The sequence below is a fragment of the Chelonia mydas genome, chromosome 2, assembly GCF_015237465.2.
Source record: "Chelonia mydas isolate rCheMyd1 chromosome 2, rCheMyd1.pri.v2, whole genome shotgun sequence".
Taxonomy (NCBI): domain Eukaryota; kingdom Metazoa; phylum Chordata; order Testudines; family Cheloniidae; genus Chelonia; species Chelonia mydas.
The window spans coordinates 258,160,737-258,180,314 of NC_057850.1; the positions used below are offsets into that span (position 1 = coordinate 258,160,737).

Consider the following 19,578-nt stretch of genomic DNA (forward strand, 5'->3'; position numbering starts at 1 on the left):
TCTGGAGTACTATCACACACAAGCAGTCCAGGGTATTTGTGAGAACACGGAACTATTCATCTTGAGATGCTCTCTGTGACTCAAGCACACAGCTGATCTCCCAAAAGGAAAAGTTTTTGGAAGATTAGTTCAGTCCTATCCGCTGAATGCTCTCCAGGTCCTGGTACGTGGAGGCAATCAAACAGAATTATAGGCTGAAGTTTTCAGTTTACTTTTCTGTTCTCATAGGATACCTGGATCAGGGCACACGATGTCTCCAAGTTCATCGGTGTTGCAGAATGCATAGTACCAGCCCATCGGTGTTAACACATTATTTGGTCTCGCCTGAATAACTGGGACCAAACAACATTCTAACAGGACTACAGAACTGCACTATAGCCTCGGGTTGGGTCTGGAAACAGCTAAATACCATAGGAGTTACACATCCTAGGAGTAAGAGAACTGGCATGTATCCTGAACTTTGTCCTGGCCCTCTCAACATCCATGCCTAATTATGCATCGTGGCTTTGAAATGAGAATTTCTATGTTGGCCTGATTTAGTCCCCCAAAGCATATAACCTAAGGCCATGTCTACACTACAGGGTGCATAGCGGAACAGCTGTGGCATCATAGCTGTGCCAGCACAACCCCATAGCAAACAGGGATAGAAGGGGGTTTTTCCCCGTCACTGTTGGACCACCACCTCCCCGAGCAACCGTTGCTAGAAGAATGCTTCTGTCCATCTGTTCATCTCGTCTACACTGCGGGTTACGTCAGCATAGTGTCGCACCAGAGTATGGATTTTTCACACCCCTGAGCAACATCGACGTAATTTTTAAGTGAACACAGGAATAGCCACACTGGGTCAGACTAATGGTCCATGCCACTCATGATTTTATAGACCTGTAACATCCCCTGCTTTGTCGTCTCTTTTCCAAGCTGAAAAGTTCATCCTTTTAATCTCTCCTCATATGCAAATTGTCCCATACACCTAATCATTTCTGTTACCCTTCTCTGTACCTTTTCCAAGTCTAATATATCTTTTTTGTGATTGGGTGACCAGAACTGCATGCAGTACTGAAGGTGTAAGCCAGGCCTAAGAAATCAGGTTGGATTTCAACATGAATCACTCACTGATAAAAGGAAGTCTGTTAGCCAACAAGCTATAAGCCACATTTTAGACCTAGAAACTGCATAGATGTGTTTACCAAATTTACCTCCAAAGTGTCCTGTATTGCACGTCGAATTTAAAAAAGTGCCATCTGACAATGGCTAAGCAACTGGTAACAGACTTCTCTTATTAGGCAAAAAACATGCTAATTTTCCTCTTAGCACTCCTCCTCTGCTGCCTGTTTCATCCATCTTTTGTTATCTATCAACTCTAAATTGTAAGCTCTCTGGGGCCGGAACTGTCCTTCTACATGTATACCACAAGCACCAAGCATAAAGGGGCCTCAATCCCAGAAAGGGTTGTCTAGGTGTTACTGTAATATAACTAACAGCTGAAGGTCTTTATCTTTTACAGCTATTCCTGAAAAGGCTCAGCGCTACTAAACTAGAGCCTTACTAACTCCAGAATGTGCTCAAATGCCAATTCCTGAAAGTCTAAGTGTTCTGAGGTTTCTGCAGGAATGCCAGTGGGTGTTGCCAGCTATTAGAAATCAAGGGTCCCTGGTTAACAGTACGAGTCCTTGAAACCAAGACTAGAAAGTGCTAAAATAGACTAGTCAGACAAAATATTAAATTGCATCTTCTGGAACTGTGTTTTCCATTTCGGTTTGGGGAGAAGGCAAGCAACACACATTTCTTTCCTTGAACTTCACTCTGACTGCAGATTCCAAACTCTAGAGAACTCTATAGGATATCATGAAAATGCAGTTCCTATGCCAAGCTGTTTTGAGTCCTTGCACTTGTCAGTTATTTGTGACAAGGACTGTGATGGAGATTGCAAGTGGAAAACAGTTTCCTCTTCTCACACCACGACCACCACCACCACATGGGTTTTATTGGTAACTGTAGTGTGAGATCTAACATCCTATCACTGGAATAGCTAAATTTGAATTTTAAGAAACTTATCTCAAAATTAGCAATTCAAATGATACATATTAAGTCAGGGGTACTCAAACTGGGGGTCAGGAGCCCTCAGGGGGTCACAAGGCTCTTACATGGGGAGTCACGAGCTGTCAGCCTCCACCCAAAACCCCGCTTTGCCTCCAGGATTTATAATGGTGTTAAATATAAAAAAGTGTTTTTAATTGGGAGCGGAGGGGGGGTTGCACTCAGAGGCTTGCTACGTGAAAGCAGTCACTAGTACAAAAGTTTGAGAACCACTGCATTAAGTAAATCACCAAGGAGTTGAGGCTTGTCATGGGGATTTATAAGGAGCACTTTATTGTCTTATTTATAAAGGGCGTACACAAATACAGTCTTTCCAACCTCAAGTGTTCAAAAAAATCATTGTCAGGCCCCCCCGAAATTCTGATTTTTAAGTTTGAGGGTTTGTCATTGAATTTGGAGGGGACACTTGACTTTTTTAAAGCTTGTCTCCACAACCAAAGACTATCAGTATTCTTCAAAAATGAATGCGGAGATGTTTGTGCAATCTCTTGATTTCAGCCGCTGGAGCTTTAAGAAAAAACACCAAATATTGCAAGACGCTCAAACATGAGAGTTGGCAAGAAAGACTGCTCCACTTCTCCCTTAATTTACTAGGTGGAAGAATCTTGCCGTGCCCCGAAGGTCAGACTCAAGCTATTCATCTGTTTTGAAATTTAACAAATTAAAAACCTGAACAGACCTCAATCTAAGGAAAGCAGCTCAAACTTGAGTCCCAAAAATCTTGTGAGCTTTACACACTACAGCTACATTTAACCAAGTGCCAATTTCTTTGCTTCTGCACAAGAAAATGCAAGAACCGATAAAGCAATGTTACATCAAAAGTTTTCCAGCATAAAGCACGTTAAGCCACTCCACTGGCAGAACGCAGTGAAACAAACTTAAGTACAACTATACATACCATGGTAGAGATGACATACACTCCTAAAGCATTCCCATGCCAGAGCAGCCTTCAGCCTTTGCAATGCTCCTAATCATCTGCAAATCAGTGAAACACCCAGGGCTTGGTTTGCTACAACCTATAGCAAGCATTTGAAATATCAGACCCTCCCAGTGCTTAACGGGAAAAGGCATTCCCAGGAACTGTCCATTCTATTCACTGTTTCAAATTCCCCATCTCAGACAGGATTTAGAGAAAGATTTTTTTTTAAAAAAAAAGGACTGACTCCACCCTGACAGGGTGTGGTTTTCCTTTCTTACAGGCAGGAAGTCTTAGCAATAAAGCAGAAGATGACAGAACAGAGTGAGGCTAGATGTCTCTTGCACACCAATATTTGAAGTGGCTGGTGTTAGACTTGCCACATGCTTTAGGTAAATCCTACCTCAGCAGTGGTAGTATCGGTACTTCTCATAGTAATAAACACTGATTTAACTAGCTATTTATGGCATCCACTCAAAATCCAGTTCACAAAGCTCTAAGGTTATGTCAACACTACAGAGCCTATGTCTCCACAGCCTGCTAGTGTAGCTGCAGCACACAATGACGGGATATGCGCATGTCTGGAGAGGTCTGCAGTAGAAACACTGCAGCTGCACCACCGTAGTACTGTTCAGACGCTTACTACAGCTATGGAAGGGTAGTAAATCCACCTCTCCGAGAGATGGTAGCTAGGTCGATAGAAGGATTTGTCCATCAACCTAGTGCCGTCTACTCTGGGGCTTAGGTCAGCTTAACTTTGTCTCTCAGGCTGTGAATTTTTCACACCCCTGAGCATCGTAGCTAGACTGACCTAACTTTCTAGGGTCAGCCAGCCTGATGTTCTGCTGGTATAAGAACTCTGCATCCAGAACGTTAGCTACATCAGCAGAAGCCCTTTTCTGTCAGCATAGCTGTGTCTACACAGGGGGTTTTGTCGGCACAGCCATGTCACTAGAGGGCATGGTTTTTTTCATACCAACTGACAAAACTTAGATGAGCATAGCTATAAATATAGACCAGGTCTTAATGTTCAAATGGGGGTTGAGTTTATAGTTAACGTTGATTGCATCCTCTTATCAAGCTATGTGACCGAAGACAGGGTTGTGCCTCCAACGAGGTCAGTCTAAGGAACGGATAGAGGCCATGTTGGGACATCGCAGGAGTTGAGGTTCCTCCAAGGAAGTAGTTTAGGACAAACCCGGCAGCTAGCAGGCGTCCTCCCACAGACAGACAAAACTTCATTTTCGCCTGAGGTTCCCTGCATGCGGCTAGAAGGTAGGAGTGAAGCAGGTGAGGAAAACATGCTGCTGTGGGTAAGGAGGCAAGGCAATCAACTAGTTGACAACCAATCTCAGCCTTGAGACACTCAGGGGTTAAAAGGCTCTTCCTGTCTCACCAAGCACATCTCCATAAGCAGTACCATGCTAATGACCTGTGTCTTCCCACTCCCATCACACATGTCCCCAAAGCAACGGTCATCACCTCCCTTTCCCAAGCTCCTTTAAAGGCATCTGTAAAAGGAGAAGTGCCATTTACCTGACAGTGTCTCAAACCAGTGTCCCAATGTGACCACTATCCTCAACTTTCTGGGTCTGAACTGCTTGTGATGGCAAAACACTGCCTTTATTTCTCGCTCTTACAAGACTGGCAATACTTGGGGATTTTTATTTATTTAACAAAAACAACAACCAACTTTCCTTATTCCAGCCTCTTGTGTCATGAAGTTTTGCTTATGCAAAATGGCCACTATGTCCCATTGCTGTTACTGGTGCTAAAGCCAGCAAGATGGTCGTTTCATAGCCTGAGGCCAGAAGGGACTACCCAATCATCTAGTCCTGCGGTTCTCAAACTGTGGGTTGCAACCCCATTGTAATGGGCTCGCCAGGGCTGGTGTTAAACTTGCTGGGGCCCAGGCCGAAGCCTGAGCCCCACCACCCGGGGCCAAAGCCTGAGGGTTTCAGTTGTGGGTGATGGGCCTCAGGCTTTGGCCCCGCCCCCTCCCGGGGCGGTGAGGCTCAGGCTTCAGTCCCCTCTCCTGGGGCTGTGTAGTAATTTGTTGTCAGAAGGGGGTTGCGGTGCAATGAAGTTTGAGAACCCCGATCTACTCTGTCCTCCTGTATATCACAGACCACTAATCATCATCCAGCCATCCCGACACCAAGACCAACTATCAGAATTAAACCAAAGTATCGCAGCCCTCCAGACTAAATTATTGTGTGCACCACAGGCAGAGAACAGGAGGTATCAAAATGCACAAAGCCTGAGGCCCTTGCAATGGCAGGAAATTTAATTAGTGAGATACAAGATGATCATAGCAAGTGACCCACGTGGCCATGCCCCATGCTGCAGAGGAAGGTGGAAAATCTCCCTATGCCTACCCCAGATCCCTGCCAATCCCACCTGGGGGAAAATTCTTGCAACACAGAATACAGTTAGATCAGGTAGACCCCGACCAAGACAACAGCCAAGCACTTGAGAATTCTCAGTACCACCTTAGAGTGCCAACCCACCCCATTCAGTGTCCCATCTCTGCTTCCAAGGAAGGGGGGGGGGGGGGGGGGGGGGGGGGGGAAGACCCAGAATCTACAATCCTTAAATTCAGCTGACCCTAGTATTTTGACAGCACTTCTCCACTTTTTTTGTGGAGATCACTTAGAGGATTAACCTCAATTAGTGACATTATGCAAACCATCTTAATTAGTGAACTTGTGTATTTATTGGATCTATTTTGTTAAGAGAAAATATGCTTGGTGGATTTTCAGTTAAGAACATCTGGAAGATTTTGCTGTTGCGCTAGTGGTTGGCTAAATAATGGTTAAGCTAAAAATACTCGGGCAGATAAAAAAAAACATACAAAGGCTTTGACTGTAAGTCTGCACATACATATCAGACTAAGCAAAGAATCTGAAGTGTTTTCTTGTGCCAGTCTCTCCCTTTACTAGACAATCCCAGAGCCAACAAATAGGCTATGGGCAGAGCTACTAAAGGGATCTTTTAAACTAAAGGATCACCCGGAGTTTGAGATCTGCACATTTCAGCTTTCCAAAAGACACTTCAAACGCACCCTAACCTTTCCGAAGGATAGCGTATTGTTATGGCTGTCAAAGTTCTGACCTAGCCAATGAGATCTCCAAGGAACACCTTGGTGATGCACAAACAATGTTAGTGATTCAGTAGATTGAACCCTTCTGTGTAAGTCAGCACTGGCCCACTGGAGCTGCTTTCAGATGAGTGGGAGGAAAGGGGTCCTGTTTGTGTGCTTATCACAAGAGGCTACATCTCAAGGGTATCATCACAATCATAGAAATTAGGTCTCTGTGTATAGCAGATCATTCAGTCCATTCTACAAATGCAGGGATGGGAGGGGGAGAGTGTTTTAATGTTTAATATTCCAAGGCACCTTCTGCTAAAGATGGGACATTAGGTCTGATGTGCTAGCCAAATTCCAACTCTGCTAGTTTTGTTCTGCATCCTAGAGTTAAACTTACCATTTCAAATGGATACAGCATTCTCCTCCTGTCCTTAACTGTGGTGCTAATCTACACTAGAACATAAGATCGACCCAGCATGCCTCAGGGTGTGAAATAGCCACATCTTCGAGACACAGCTATGCTCCCTGCATAAACACTAGGTCAACAAAAGACTTCTTCCATCAACCTACCTACCAACTCTCACGGGATTACCTACCATGATGGGAGAGCCCCTCCTGCTGCTGTAATGTCTATGCTGAAGTGCTGCGGCGGCACAGGTGCGCCACTGTAGCAGTTTAAGAGTAGACACAGCCTGTTTAGTTCTACCCTGGAATCCCACAGTTATCGGTTATTGCAGAGGTGGCTAACGTGATCTTTAAATGAAGTATTATACCTCAGATACTGTGAGGTTCAAGCCCCTTGACACTAATGATAATAGGTACTATACAGCACTTCTGGAGTAGCTTCTTCTGCCAGGTTGAGGTCCTATGACAGCCACCACTTGGAGGCAATATCAAGGTCAGAGTTATAAACCAGCCACTGGAGCTTATTTATACTGAAAGCCTCTCCCTGAGTTAGAGAAACCAGTTATTTTGGTTTGTTTGGAAATCTTTCTATCATCAGTGTTCCTGTGCCAGTTCATTCAATTCTGAGGGGATTCAAGAGACAATCCATCTCCCTTATTACACACTGTCTAAGGATGGGTAGATTACACTTTGACCTTTGTGCTTCACTTGTTTTAACTGCTGGAATATACTTGGCACTCTTACTAGTTTTCATGAATCCTTTCACTTCCTTTCACTGTTTTACAGCCAAAGTACATTTATTTCAGAAGTTTTGCGGCTTTCTGCCTACAGTAAATACAGAGTCTGGCTCAGCAGAAATGCTGACTACCTCCAAAGGAGCAAATCCTGAGAGCTCACCAGCAATAGTCATGCAGATCTGCGGAATGCTCCAAGCGACAACTGATCACCATCCTACCAGCCACGTCCAAACTCAGAGGTACCCAAGTACATAAAGTCCAACAATGTTTTCTGTGACTGTCCCATAGCTGTCAGGGTGATGCTTTTTACTGCATGAACTCTCTTCTTGGGTCCACACTATAAGAAAATTTCAGCCATGTTTGAGGGCTTGGCTACACGGAAACTAACTTACATCTTCCATTAGGACTGTAAATCTCTGCAAGGACACTTATTTTTGAATGATTGTCCTATTTACCAAAACAGAATGCTTGTATTCAGAAATAAGCGTCTTTACACAGACTGGCCCTGAAATAACTGAAGGTATGAATTACAACTGATGTAGTTATTTTAGTTCCAGCTGCAATGTGGCTAAGACCATACACGTAACATAGGAATTACCATTTCTTGGTCAGACCCAAGGTCTATCTAGTGCAGTATCCTATAACTGGGGCCAGAACCAGAAGCTTCAGAAAAAGGTGCAAGAACCCTGCAGTAGGCAGATGTGGGATTATCTGTACCCCCACCCCACCTCTCATTCTAACAGGTTGGTTGAAGATTTGTTGGTTTGTGTTAAGCTGTGAAGAATGAGATTTAATATACCTTCCAAAAACATACATGAAAGCTTCAGTATAGAGCTGTGAATGTCTCTCTCACATCCACAGGATCGGTGCCGTGTCCCAGCTTTTCAGCAGTCTCTTGGAGGAGCCCCCTCAGTGTGCCAGACCCACAAAAGGTCCCACTCTTCTACAAGGGGAGACCACCCAGCCGCAACGTCTAAGACTTAGCATCTAGGCTCCACACCATGAACTCTGCCCAGCAAGGCCGACAAAGAGAGAGTCTCCTGTTCAGAGAATTTTTGTCCTCTTCAGAGATCAAAGCACCTCAGCAAACATATGCAGTGACACCAGGCAGCCTTTTCTAAACAGAGTAGGATTTATTAGTCAACTGGAACATAACACTGGGGATTCCTTAGGCTAGCACAAAGACATGGTCCATGCTGGCTAAAGCCCCCTTGAGCCACGTTTCTCTAGGAATCACTTGGTTTCCTTTCTCTCTGCCCCTCAGTCGTCAGTCCCAGGTGAGAGCTACTGTATCTCTCCAAAGCTCTGCTCTTACCCTAGCCTCCTGTAACCTCTCAGCCCATTGTCTTCCTCCTGCAGGCCCATGCTCAGTTCACATGTTCCACCTGCCCAAGTTTCCTGTTGATAGGTGTCAACTGTTCAGACTTTGGTGTTCCAATTGTCTTCCCAGAACCTCCACTGATATAGGTTGGTTTCAGCCAGTCCTAGAAAACCCATTTATACCACCCCAGACAGTTCCATGACATAAACCCTTCATTATCTCCAGTTGTGCTCCAGGATAGCATTTTAACCCTTCTATATTCAATAGGTAGCAATCCTAAGTCAAGTAAGTCTGTGCCATGCTTGAGAAAAGGTGGGTGAGGTAGTATCTTTTATTGGACCGACTTCTGATCACAAGACAGACAAGCTTTCAAGCTTACACAGAGCTCTTCAGCCCTGCATTCTGCCATGCGTATCATTCATAAAAATATGACAAAAGTCCCACTTTCATCAGAGCAAATACCCTAGAGACTTCTAGGCCCCCCAGCTAACATACTGTGATCTTTTGTTTGCAGTGTTGCTGTAGTCATGCTAGTCCTAGGAGTCATGGTGGGGGAGGTAATATCTTTTATTGGACCAACTTCTGCTGGTGAAAGAGACACACTTTTGAGCTACACAGAGCTCTTCTTCAGCTTTTTGGATGCCCAATTTGAGACACGCAAGACCTGATTTTTCAGCGTACTTAGCGTAATATAACACTTTGCAGGTTCAAAGCACAGCTCCCAGTGACTTCAGTTGCACCAGTGAGCGCTTACCATTTCTGCAAATCACACCCCCAGGTATCAATTCAGGCACCCAGAAAGTGAGAAATAATTAATTAGTGACCAGCTGTGAAAAGTTTGATTTCAGTGATACACCCAGCATCACATAGGAACTCAGTGGCAGAGGTAGGAATAGAATAGAGTTCCCCAAGGCAGCATTCAACAGCCTTAACCATGAGATCATCTTCTCTCTTCCTGCAGTCCCATCTCATTTGCTATACACCTTCTGACTGCTGCAACAAATGAGGCAGGAGTCCTACAGACACTCTCTCCATTACACAACCCTGATTCACCCCAAAGCAGGTTCATCCTGTATCTCCCTGCAGTATTTTTCTTATAAGCCTATTAGTCTCACTTCCATCCCTGTTTTTTCATTATTCATTGACCTCATACATACTCTTGTTTTCTGGACTTAGTGGTTCCTCTCCTTGGTTAAGGAGGCAGGCCTTTGGGTTTGGGTGAGCCTAAATCCACATCTTCCCAGGATATAAATAGGCTTGTGCACCGAATGAACCCAGGATCCTGTGGGAAGAATTCTGATCATATAATTAGAGTATAATGCATTCACACAAAGGGGTCAAATTCAGGTTGTACAAGCAACCTTCTTGTAGATTTGTCTATGATTTCCTAGGTTTTTAAAAAAGCAAACTGGAAAAAACCCACTTGCTTCATCAGCTGGGCTGGAACATTTAGATTCACCCCTAAGTCCTCTGCCACTTGAACTAATGGAGTGACTGACAGCAGTAACAGATTGTCTTCCTGTATGTGGACAGGGGTTAGAGAGGGTTTCACAGATATTTCCTGACAGCAGAGGAATGGTGAAACTCAGGACTCTTCGGTTCCAATCCAAGCTCTGGAGGGGAGTGTGCTTGTTTTAGTGGACACACATTCTTTTGCCCATTTCCCCGCAAATCTGTACCACCTCTTCCCCACCCATGGCTCCTCATCTCAATCCCCTCACCTAGCCAGTCCCAGTCTCCACTCCTCGTCCATCCAGTCCTAGACTCCCAGTCTCCCCATTCCTCGCTTCTCACTCCCCGCCCAACTCCATCAAATAGCCTCTGCATTTCCCCTTCCCCCAGCTTCTTGTCCCAATCTCTTTGCCCAGCCAGTCCCAGTTCTCTCCTGCACTCAGGCTCCCCATCGGATTTCGGTCTCTCCACACCCACCATCTGGCTCCTAATCCCAGATTCTTTGCCCAACTAATCCTCTTCTCCCTTCCCCTCCCAACTCTTTGCCCCAAATTACTCCTGCCCCAACTCCCCAGGTCTTGTCCCTTCTGCACATGATTCAGGCAGTTTCCTCCTCCGTGCCAACTGGGCCCAGTGGGGGTGGGGAATGAGAGGACAGGAGAGACAGGTTCCCAGATATTAGTTCTGGTGCACAGACCCAGCACAGTTCAGAACAGCAAGGAATTGCAATTGCAGAGAAAGTCCTGTTCAGCCCTGGGCTGGAGCACAGAATCATAGAAATGTAGGATTGGAAGGGACCTCAACAGGTCATCTAGTCCAGTCCCCTGCACTTAGACAAGGGGCTAAGTATTATCTCTAGACCAGCCCTGACAGGTGTGTGTAACCTGTTCTTAAAAACCTCCAGTGATGGAGACTTCACAACCTCCCCAAGTAATTTTTTCTGGTGCTTAATTGCCCTTAGAGTTAGGAAGTTTTTCTAACAAGCCTCCCTTACTGCAATTTAAGCCGATTATTTCTTGTCCTGTCCTCAGTGAATACAGAGAACAATTCTCTAACAACCTTTTACATACTTGAAGACTTTTGTCCCCCCTCAGTCTTCTCCAGACTATACAAATCAGTTTTTTCAATCTTCCTCATAGGTCATGTTTTCTAGACCTTTACTTCAGAAGAGAGCAACAAAAATGATTTTCTCCAGTTTGTCTTTGTCTTTCCTAACATGTGGTGCCCAGAACAGGACACTGTACTCCAGTTGAGACCTTATCAGTGCTGAGCAGAGTGGAAGATTTCTTCTTCTGTCTTACAACGCTCCTGCTAATGCATCCCAGAATGATGATCACTTTTCTGCAACAGTATTACATTGCTGACTCATATTTAGTTTGTGATCCACTATAATCCACAGATCTTTTTCTGAAATATTCCTTCCTTGGCAACCATTTCCCATTTTGTATTTGTGCAATTTTATTATTCCTTCCTAAGTCATCGACACCCCCACAATATACCTTTCCAAGATCCTCTTACACATGCCTATCACAACATGTAGTGTACACCTCATCCAGTGCACTAAGTGTCCCAACAACAACTATGCGGGTGAAACCAGACAACCACTATGCTGTCAAATGAACTCGCATAGAAAAATTATAAAAAAGACAAAAATCACCATATCACTAGGGGGTGAACACTTTTCTCAAAGCGATAACTCTATATCTGACCTCTCAGTCCTCATCCTCAAAGGAAACGTTCACAACACCTTCTAAAGATGAGCCTGGGAGATTAAATTCATAATTTTGCTAGATACTGAAAGTCATGGACTGAATGGAGACCCTGGGTTTATTACAACAATCTATAACCCACAAACTCCCTCAGCTTTCCACCCATGACTGGAGAGGTAATAATGGGCTACTTCAACTTCATTGGTTCCTTGAAATGCATGTTAACTACTTATGCTAAACAATCTGTTCTACCTTGTGTGACACAGAGTACATTTCCCAGACCTGAAAAAGAGCTCTGTGTAAGCTCAAAAGCTTGTCTCTCTCACCAAAAGAAGTTGGTCCAATAAAAGATATCACCTCACCCACTTTGTCTTCCTAATATCCTAGACAACACAGCTACAACACTTCATACAGAGATTGCACACAAGTTTCAGCTGCCTTAGATCTGGTCGACGCTACAGACAAAATATAACTCCACTGCTCAGGGGTATGAAAAATCCACACCTCTGAGCAACTGAGGCATGGTCTACACTACTGAATTAGGTCAACAAAAGACAGCTTATGTTGACCTAACTCTGTAAGAATACACTCAAATGTAGCTCCCACCAATGTAACTCATCCACTACACTGACTTAACTCTAGCTCTGCAAGATGCATAGCACTTAGGTCGATGTAGTTAGGTCAATGCAGCGTTAGTGCAGACACTGTATTGCTCACATCGACCGTTACTGCCTTTCAGAAGCCGTCCCACAATGACAGTTAAATCAGTGCAAGCACTCCTGGTGAAGACGTGCACCATTGGCACAGAGCATGATGTGGACATGCAAAAGCAATTTAATTATTGCACAGACGTACAGACTGCAGCTTACATCAACTAAATTTTGTAGCGTAGATTTGCCTACAGTTATACTGACCTAACTCCGTGTAGACAGTGCTATGTTGACAGGAGAGCTTCTCCTGCCAACTCTCAGGGAGGTGGATTAACTATGCTGATGGGAGTGCTCTCCCCCATCGGTGTCGGAGCATCTTCACTTAAGCTTTACAGCTGCATCGGTGCAACTGAGCCAATGCAGCATTTTAAGTGTAGACCTGCCCTTAGTGTCCACTTTGTAGTTGAGTATTTTTTTGTTCTCTAACCAAAGTTGCTCCTAAAAGCTTAATCTTTGCCAATCACAAACAAATCTAATGTAGTCAAAATGGCAAATTTTAAAAAAGTCCTTAAACTCTTAGCTTCAGTGTCTTGTGGTAATGAGTTCCACATGTGGTTATGCATTGCATTTCTTGGTTTTAAAATTAATGCCTCTCAATATCACATATTATGAAAATAAATACAAGTGCACGACAAATTCCAAATACCATATATTATTCTGTACCACAATCATGTCATTTTCATCCTATCTGAACTAAGTCCCAATCTTTTCCTTCCCCGTTCACTAGAGAACTTGGTTGCAACCTTCTGAAGAAATTTGTGGCGTTTAGATGTTGCTTGTAATTATTAGAATTGGGAGCACTGGCTGTTGGGAGTTTGAAAGGAAAGGAGGGGAGAGGAGTTGAGAGGCTGGGAGAGAGCTACAGAGTGTGCAGCAGCAGCTTGGTAAAGAGGATTCCACTTTGAAAATAAAGCCCTGTTGAAGCTTGTTAGTACCTTGCCTGGTTGATACAACATTTTGGCGACGAGGATGGATCTTCTGCCTCTGAACCCACCTGCACCCTTTCTGCAAAGCCCAGGTAAGCCTCCAATTGCTTTTGCTACCTGGATCCATATGTTTGAGACTTATCTGCTTGCAATCACTGCTACAGAGATTTCTGAAGTAAGAAAGCGTACTCTGCTAATCCACTGCCTTGGAGCAGAAGGGCAGCATATATTTTACACTTTTCTCCTTGCAGATGATAAATATAAGACTGCAATCACTGCATTAAAGAATTTGTGTGCCAAAAGTGAATGTAGTAGCTAATTGCTACAGATTTCGCCAGTGTGAGCAGAAACCAGGGGAAACTATAATGCAGTATATTGCTTCCCTGAGGAGTTTGATTGTAAGTTGTGACTTTGGGAATATGGCAGATGAGATGATTAGAGACCAGCTCATTGAGAAAACAACCATGCTTCATGTAAGAGAACACTTAGTTCTAGAACCACAATTTACACTAGAAATAGCAATAACCATTGCTACTCAGATTGAGTCAGCTACAGCTGAAGCCAAAATAATGAGCATGGATACAGGAGGCACAGTCCGGACTGTGACTCCTTTGCAGAAAAGTTCACTACCACTGCAGACACACAACTGCAAGAGGAAAAATAATGAAAAACCACCAAATCAGCAAATTCAAAATACAGTAAAAGCATGCTTTCGCTATGGATCCCCACAACACCTTGCAAGCTACACAGGATGTTCGGCAAAAGTAGCTCAGTGCAATCATTGCAAAAAGATTGGACATTTTGCTAAAGTATGTCACAATAGCCAGTTCAATCAACAGGTGCATGCAGTTACAATACCAGATGTTACTGTGCCAAGCATGGACAAAAATCACTACTGCACATATTCCAGAACAGATAAAGTGTACTGTAAATGTTTCCGCCATACCCTCAGGCAAACTACGCTCTATTCAGCTAATGTCGGACACTGGCTCAGCAATACCTACACTACCCGATTCCATCTATCTGCGTTACTTTAAAGATGTGCCTCTTACTGAACCCAAGCTTCACTTGGTGTGCTATTTGAAAAACCATATTCCAGTACACGGCCGCCTGCCAGTAATAGTTACTTTTGGTGATTGCTGTGTAACTGCAGAGTTCTACATTGTCCACAAACGCACTCCTATACTTGGCAGAGATTTATTGGCTGCTTTAAATCTCAGGATAGTTAATGGACGAATTGATCTTCCTCAGCAAAGCACTCTTGTGGTACACACACCAGTTTCAGCTGGGACCCAACACCAGGTTGAGGAGAAACTCAGCTGTTCTTATGGGTTTCTGCATAAAGTTAAAATGCGGACTAATGTGATGCCTGTACAACAGAAGTTATGGAGCTTACCATTTTCAGTCAGGGAAGCTGTTTCAAAGGAACTTAGAAAACTTGTTCAAAAGGACATTACTGAAGAGATCCGACTCCTCAGAATGGGTTTCACCTATAGTAGTGACGCAGAAGAAGGGTGGAGGCATTCGCCTTTGTATGGACTTAAGGGAGCCAAATAAAGCTATTGTGATTGACAGCCATCCTCTTCCTCACATAGAAGAAGTATTTGCAGAACACCATGGAGCAAAGATGTTTTCTACTCTTGATTTGCAGCGCGCATACTACCAGGTTATGTTGCATGAAGATAGCAGAGACCTCACAGCATTTACTACACGAGGGACTATTTCGTTTTAAATATGTTCCATACGGTTTCGCATCTGCCCCAAGTGCCTTTCAAAACAGATGATGTAATTGATTCTGAAGAATCTGGATGATATTATCGTGTTTGGAAATACTTCTGAGGAGCATGACAATAACCTGCAGTCTGTACTAAACTGCATCAGCACAGCAGGCCTCCAGCTCAGTAGGTGCAAATGCAAATTTAGACAAACTGACCTCTCCTTTCTGGGGCATACAATTTCACAGGCTGGACTAAAACCTGATCCAGATCATATTTTGGCAATTTCAAATGCTTCAACAGATTTGCAAACCTTACGTTCCTTCTTGGGTCTTACCTCCTGGTATGCAAAATTCATTCCCAGTTATGCTTCTGTCATTGAACCGTTACAGGAATTACTACGGAGAAGTTCAACCTTAGTGTGGACAACAGATGCACAAGCTAGTTTCAAAACGGTGAAAGACTTGATTGTACATAGTCCAGTACTTACACTATTCACTCCTGCATTGCCCACAATTGTAACTACCGATGCTTCTGATTATGGACTTGGGGCTGTGCTCACATAACTATATGAGGACAACACAGAGAGGACCGTTGCATTTGCTTCAAGGACACTAATGCTGAGAGAAAATATTCTACAGTCAAAAAAGAAGCACCTGCTTGTGTCTGGGCTACTGAAAAAAGGAGAACTTACCTGTGGGGCCGCACGTTCAAGTTGTGCACAGACCACAGCCCTTTGACGATGTTGCTCACCCCGAAAGGACTGGGAACAGCAGGATACCATGTTGCTCAATGGTCTGCAAGACTACTCTCTTTCAGTTATGAACTGGAATATAAGCCTGGAAACCAGAACGTGGTGGCTGATTGCCTCTCTCACCTGCCTTTGCCTTCACCAGATGGTCCACCAGAGGATGAGCATGTAGTGGTTGCGCTTATTACAAGCGCTCTCACTGCAGTTACAAGAAACCAAATTTCAAGCTGCTTGTTCAGTGTGTCCAATTCAACAAAAACTACAGGAATTTATAAAAAAAAAAAAAAAAAAAAAAAAAGAGATGGCCCAGTCACTCTAAAAACCTTGACCCAGTTTTGCTGCCCTAATTTAGAGTTTGGGATGAACTTTGTTTGATGGCTGTGTGCTACGAGGTACACAGCGGCTCCTTGTGCCAGAAGAATTACAGTCAAAACTCATACACCTGGCACATGATACTCAAGGAACTGTCCAAACCAAACGACTATGGGATCTGTATCGGTGACCAGGGATGGACTCTCAAACTGAAGCACTCATAAAATCCTGCGTCACTTGCCAAATGCATGATAAGACAGCAGTGACGTGTACCCCTCCATTACAGCCTGTTCCTCTTCCTGAATCTGCATGGGAAAAAGTGGCGATTGACATTGTAGGACCCTTTGATACTGCTCCAATTGACTGCCGTTATGCCATCACTTTAATAGACTATTTCAGTAAATAGCCTGAGGTAGAGTTTACATCGCAATTACTGTAGCAGAAGAGATTTAAGTTCCTCTCTTCAGTTTTTAGCAGGGAAGGTAACCCTAAAGAACTGGTTTCAGATCGTGGTAGTCAATTTACTTCCCTGGAGTTTGAAACTTTTCTAGCACAGAGGAACATCCCTATAATACCATCAAGCCAATGGGGAAATCAAACGGTTTAACAGAAGTTTACAAACGGCTAAACTGGAAGGGCGATTGTGGACAGCCTTCTCTACTGATTTCTTGCAAGCATACCGGGCTACACGACATGCCACAACGCAAAGATCACCCGCAGAGTTACTTCATGGGAAACAGATGAATACTAAACTGAACATTGCTGGATTGTCAAAGGCACGATCTGATGCCCCAAACAAGGATGATGTGAGAAAAAAAGTTGAACAGAACCAAGCAAAGTCTAAGGCTTTCACAGACAAGCGGCGGGTGCGAAGGAACCAAAGTTTGAGTGTGGTTCCTTTGTTAGGGTACAAAAAGCTGGAATTTTACACAAAGGGGACCATAAATTCACAACTCCTCTTAAAATCATAGATAAGAAGGGACCTTACACCTATCAACTTTCTGATAGGTGGGTATGGAATGCTTCTTATCTTGCACCTGCCTACGCACCAAGAGAAGATTATGCCAACACCTAGTCTGCACTGGATGACTTCACCATAGTACCAACACAACAAGACATTGCACTGGAACCGGGGCTTGCGAGACGGCCTGTCAGACCCAGACGACCATCTGTCTGGACTAGAAGCTATGTTATGTAGTCTCTGCAGTGTTTTCAGTGTAATATTTCTGCCAACAGTATAGTGTCTTGTTTCATATTTGTTCCTATGGTTAGAACAATAATGTTTATTTTAATTTTGGGAGAGTTTCTTAAGAGAGGAGGGAATGTGGTGTTTAGATGTTGCTTGTAATTATTAGAATTGGGAGCACTGGCTGTTGGGAGTCTGAAAGGACAGGAAACAGGAAGGAAGGGGGAGGAGTTGAGAGGCTGGGAGAGAGCTACAGAGGGTGCAGCAGCAGCTTGGTAAAGAGGCTTCCACTCTGAAAATAAAGTCCTGGTGAAGCTTGTTAGTACCTTGCCTGGTTGATACAACAAAATTGCATATCACCAAGGAGATTTTTCCATGTGACTAAGTTAGATTGCCTGCTAGAATTGTTTCTGCATCTCCTTCCTTGTCAATACATTTCATATTGCAGTCTAACTGATGCTTCTATATGTACTTAAGGGTGATCATGATGGTGGTTTGATTTCTTGAGCAGGGTTGTATTTTCAAGATGTGTTTTTTCTCCTAGAAAAACAGAAAAACGTTCACCTTCATTTTAACTTTCATGTCACACAGACATTTTATATAAACAGTTCTACATGAAAATGATTAGCTTAGCTTATTTTTCAGTCCTTGGAGTGTTGAATCCATTAGTTTCTCCATCTAAAATGTAATAAATGTGAAGGCTGCTGATCAATATCGGAAGTGAGTGATTAGACAGGATGAATGTCTGAATCAACACATCTCATGCTGTAGTCAGGGGAAAGCATTTCTTTACTTCAGTTCATTTAAACTGTAAACATTGTCAAGACTTAGGTAGCAAGATAAAAAGGATTCCTGCTTCTCCAGCTCCAGAAAATGTGTGTGTAAATTCTACAGTGTCACGGTATACTATTGAATGATACTGTCTACTGAAGTGGGAAATCAGAGCATGAATTTGATCCTGCAAGTGAGAGGTCTTTTCAATGACTGCAAGGGCAGTGTTGTTGCAAAAACAAACTCCTGTCCCAGGCCTTCCTGCAACCATACAGTAGTTTTAATCAAGAGCATTTTTGGGGAGTCAAAAAGATGTGCAAAGATCAATGACTGTCATAAGAACAACTGAAAGGCAAATAACTGAACTGAAAGTTTGGAATTTAACCTAACCTCACCTTCAAATGTAGCACAAGATGGGTTATTTAATAAGGAAAGATTGAAGTACTTTCTCCGGAATATAATTTCTTCACACACCACAACCTGCAGGTTTATTAAAACCAGATGCTGCAAGTGACTAAAGAGGAAATATTAAAAGTCAGAGCTAGAAGAATCAACACTGGCATTAATGCAAAATGGTTGGTCATAGATGAGAAACAGCTAATGTTACAAGCATATACATGGGGAGAGGAAACATTCCTATTTTGTACTATTGCTTCTCCGGCAGCAAACAAACTACAAAGTGTCAGTGTCTGAAGATGTGAGCATATCACAAGGTCTTTAAATTTACTCAGACAAAACTTCTCAGATGAAATCATCCTGAACATGAGACAGGTTCTCAGCCATTTTTCTAAGAAGGGTTAAATAATACCATCAAAACAGTTTTAATGCATGTTTTGGAAGTTCAGGAGCTTACCTGCTGTGGGACTGAAGAGGACTGATGCCTGAACTTCCCAATGACTATAGAATTCTCAGAATATATCTACATTTCCATCCTCCCAGCTTCCATAAGTATCAATATTTGCACTGAGGACTGATCAAAATACAGCACACACTCAGCATGAGGGGCTCTGCAGAGAAGTTTGTAAAAGCAACTGAAGGCTTCAAACAGACTTGATGGAGTACAGGCTGGTAACACTTGCTACGGCATTGGTAAAATCTAGATCGACCTAGTAAGAACTGGACCACCACAAGGACAGGAGAGGAGCAAGAGAACCTTTCTTCCACTTGCTCCTATGATCCTAAACACAAAGATAATCTGATGAGCCCAAAATAGGAAGAGGCCATTGAAACATAGCTGCTGGAATCCAAGCCTGATGTCATCCCTTCTCCTAGCATTTAACTGGAGATCCAGATATCTACCCAAATCTGTTTGCCAAGGAGGTTGTCACATTTTGTTGCCATCCAAATGGTGGAAGATTGTGAAGTCACTCAAGACAAGATAGTTGCATTCAAGTGTCAGCTTTTTACAAGATTCGAACCCTTATGCAACCAACTCAACATCCATCATATTTGGATGGGTGTGGATGATATTCAGAATTA

The 19,578-nt window shown here is 43.4% G+C and overlaps 1 protein-coding gene across 3 annotated transcripts in view; it reads right to left on the reverse strand.

Moving 5' to 3' along the window:
• CCM2 (CCM2 scaffold protein) overlaps positions 1 to 19,578 on the reverse strand; it is a 124,476-nt gene that overhangs the window by 100,798 nt on the left and 4,100 nt on the right. The window lies entirely within an intron of this gene.